The following is a 4,365-nucleotide window of genomic DNA, read 5'->3' as shown; positions in this document are numbered from 1 at the left end:
AATTGTCATATGCCAGATAAGTTAGTAGTTTTAGTTTATTTTACCTACACTCAAATATAAAAGTGTTTCAGTTTATTTTTTAACTTTGCAATGTTGGACATTTGTCATTTCTTTCATTATTATTAATTCATACATACATGCCTTGTCTTTTTGATTTTTGCCTAATATCTAAAAGTAGTGTTTTGTAGTATTTAGTTTGAAGTGTAAATTATAAAAATTCTGATGGTATCCAACTGAGAAAGATAGCAAAGTAAAAATAAAAACAAAATCACCATAATATTTTATTATCTGTTACCTGAATACAATTCAAATTAATTTTGTGATGAATTTCACTTCCTTCTTTCCTTCCTTCCTCTCTCTCCCTCTTTCCTGTATTTGTCATATCTATGATCAAATCATCCATCTATTCTTTTCTGCCTTTTTAAACTTTTTATTTTAAATTTACTCCCCATAAAAGCATTATTCTAAGGCTTAATAGTTCATTTTATATTCAGTCATGTTTATAATACAGAAAGAATAGATTTCATTGGAATGAAACAACCAGGGAAAAAATGGCATTAAGTCCTCCAAAAAGAAACATTCAATAAATAAATGCAAACTAATGTATGAAACTTTTAACAAAATGTAATTATTGTGGTAAAATTGCAAGCAACAAAACTAATGAATCAAATAAACAATGGCAATTTGGAGGAAATATTTAAGGAAAACCATTGGCTTGAGGTGCCTGGGTGGCTCAGTCAGTTAAGTTTCTGTCTTCGTCTCACTTCATGATCCCAGGGTCTTTGGATCCAGCCCCACATCAGGCTACCTACTCAGAGAGAGATTCTGTCCCTTCCCTAACCTCTGCCCTTCTCCCCCCATCCCCACTCATGCTTATTTGCTTTCTCTCTTTCTCTCTCTCTCTCTCCATCTCTCGTGCTCTCTCTCTCCATCTCTCGTGCTCTCTCTCAAATAAATAAAATTAAAAAAAAAAGAAAAAAGACAACCATTAGCTTGATGATAACATTGCTAACTAAAAATAGGTGCTTAGTGTACAAAACTAATTTTTTTTTTTTTTTTTTTTTTGTCAAAGACTCAACTAGAAGATCCAAGATCAGCATTGAATGAGTACATTTGGCAACCATTCTGGACATAGAATTAATGCCCATTGGTCTGGCCTTGTGGATAGAGATTACCATAACACATACTTATGGAAGATAGTTCAGCTTAGAGTTCATAAAACAATTAAAATATCTTTAGTAACTATAATATTGAGAATACTGAATTAGATAGATCATTAGTCTCAGCTGATATATTTGTTATATTTTTAGCATGCTCTTGGGATATGCCACTTTACTTCCTATACAATTTCCCTAACATCACTTAAATAATATTGATTAGCTAAACCTCAGTTGTGACTGTCCATAACAAATACATTCTTCTAAGAATCCAAGATAGCATTTTAAGGTGTGAGACTGCTCAAAAAGTATTCATAATACCTTTTTAGTAATAAGATCGTGTGTGTGTGTATGAATCATAATTATATAGGTTGGTTTGAATCTTCTTATTTCTTAGCTACTCAACTGAATACAAAATTATAGCTTCTATTATACAAAAATAACAAATACAAATAATTAGCATTCTTGAACCTCCCAAGATTACGATTTGGCAGGAATATCTAGCAGATATTACAATCAGGTATCCACTAGGATGTAAGTAGAGAATACAGAATATTTCTCTTGGCACTTTTGTCAACAAGCTATACGGTCAAATACTTTGGACATTTTCCAAGAAATATTTTTCCTGATTGTTAGATTGTTCAAAAGGAGTTCTTAAAATACAAAATCCTTTCTAAAAGAAAGTAATTTTAATTTAGTTTGAAGGAGTTAAAACACTGGTGACAAAAATAAATTGTGCTCTTGACTCTAAATTACCTTTCTTTGAACTTTTGTATACAATGTGAATGAGCACTTCATGAAGGCCACATTGAACTAAATGCCTTCATAATCAATAATCACAAAGTGGGACGCCTGGGTGGCTCAGTTGGTTGGACGACTGCTTCAGCTCAGGTTATGATCCTGGAGTTCTAGGATCGAGTCCCGCATCGGGCTCCCAGCTCCATGGGGAGTCTGCTTCTCCCTCTGACCTTCTCCTTGCTCATGCTCTCTCTCATTGTCTCTCTCTCTCTCAAATAAATAAATAAAATCTTTAAAAAATAATAATAATAATCACAAAGTACTCATTATCTCTATTTCTTCTAATTAGAACCCACATTCTAGAAATATGCTGTGCATGGATTAAATACAAATGAATTTACTGCCTGTATTATGCTATTTAGGATGGTTTTCACTGTATGTATGTTGGTAGTTTAAGAACTGACCAGCAGGGCCCAAATTGCAACTGAAGGTTTGAGTTAACACATTAACAAAAAATGAGGTTAGTTTTTCCTAAATGCATAGAAAAAAAATTATTCATGAATAGGATTTCAGTGAAGTCATAATTATTTTGCAGAGTATAGAGTTAAGTTCTCATATATAATATATAGAACAAAATATGATAATTTAATAATGTTAATTTACCTTGGAATAAATAAGTAAATAATTAAATATCCTTTGCTTCAAAAGATAAAAACAAGTTTAGATCTTTTTGTCACTGGAATCAAATCCTTAGTAGTATAATTTAAGAATTATATGCTGGCCACAACTATTAATAATTAAAATCAATTTTTGTGGTTTCAATTTGATCATTTATTTCTATTATTAAAACATTTATGTTTCAACTGGTTTAGAAAGTGTATTTAAATTCTGTGAACATTCAGACTCATAAGAAAAAGACACTGTTGTGATATTTTAACTAATACATTTGAAAATTATAACTGTTTATAAATTTCAAATTTTACTTTAATTCTTATTAATTTGCTCTTTTATAATTTAACATTTACTAATTAGGATATGGTTTTCATAGAAATTAAGGAAATTGTCCAAGATTACATTACAAACCAAGGGTTCGTATGGGTGTTTAAATGCATTAGAAGTGGCATTTAAATATATTTTTCTATCTAATTTTGAAATGTTTTTTCTACTACACTCCTTATGCCTGTCACAGAAGTAAACTGTAGAAAATTACACATCTTGCTATTCATTATTTAGCAAGCAGAAATATTGCACAGATGTTCAACATGCCATCATATTTTAAATGAAAATTAAAAGAATTTCTCTAAAGATGAATACTGAGAAGTCACCATCAAGTAAAACTAAAGGAAAGGATATTCCAGAGTGAACAGTTTGGGTAAATGCATGGACAAGGGAATACAACATAAAAAGACTTCTGTGATACTTACCTGTCAGGGGAGATACCATGATCAAGAAGGTGTTTTTTCGCAGGGCAAGGCTTACTCATTGCACTCTTGATGTGCGATTTCCCCAAATGTGGGAAAGTGAACTGCAAAATTTGTGGTAATGGGGACTGTATTCTTGCTTTCCTCTAAAAGAAAAAAAAAAAAGGACTTTAGTGAGATTAGACTACAGATGTCACTTCATAGACCATAGAATGAGTGTTTGTGTTGTGTGTGTCTATGAGTGTTAAGGACGGGGTGATAGGTAAGAGATGATATTTGTCTCACAAGCTCAGGCATTAATAAGAGGGTTTGTATTACATGAAAAAAAGTAACAAACAAAATCAGATGGACATTTCTGAATCTCAATCTTGCAGAACAGTAAAAAATATTTGAGGAAGAAAGATTGCTATGGTATTCTTCTCACTACCCTCTCAACCCTCAAATAAGTGCAGTTATCCTTTGCATATGATAATATCATTTTCAGAGTGTTATGATTAAAATGATGCCAAAAAATAATAGTGAACTCAAAAATAAACTGATCTAATTCTCTTTCATTTTTAATATAAACAAAAAAAGTTGAACCCAAGCACTTCTCTGACATCATAAGTGAAGATTAAGTTATCTCATATAATCTATATTTATTAAGACAATTTTGAAATGTAGCTAGTGGAGTAAATTTTAAGGTATAGTATGATCATAATGGTATCTACTTTAAAAATATCAATATTCATACCCAATAACCCCAAGCAAATAAGCCCTTAGGAAATGTTCACATTCCTCGAGTTTCCCCACCATCAACACTATTCCCTTTTCACACAATGTGGACTAAGTTAATCAAATAGTAACTATAATTTCATGTAAAATTTGTGATAATGCACTATGCACTGACACAGAGTCACAACCTGGAGTTTGAAAAATACTGACAAAATGGTCTGAGCAAATTCTATTTCAGTATATTAACCACAATTCTTTTACACAGCCAAGATCAACTACCTAGCTGAATGCTATCTTCATATTACTTCTCTGTGCCACTAGCTATAATTACAAAG

The 4,365-nt window shown here is 31.4% G+C and overlaps 1 pseudogene; it reads left to right on the top strand.

Moving 5' to 3' along the window:
- Positions 1-3,311: 3,311 nt before the first annotated feature.
- On the top strand, positions 3,312-3,464 carry LOC116882082 (annotated as a pseudogene).
- The last annotated feature ends 901 nt before the right edge of the window (positions 3,465-4,365 follow it).

This window comes from Lontra canadensis, unplaced genomic scaffold, assembly GCF_010015895.1.
Source record: "Lontra canadensis isolate GAN:19392208 unplaced genomic scaffold, GSC_riverotter_1.0 scaffold80, whole genome shotgun sequence".
Classification (NCBI taxonomy): Eukaryota; Metazoa; Chordata; class Mammalia; order Carnivora; family Mustelidae; genus Lontra; species Lontra canadensis.
Note: the sequence above shows the minus strand (reverse complement) of the source record. Positions and strands in the feature narration are given on the sequence as shown.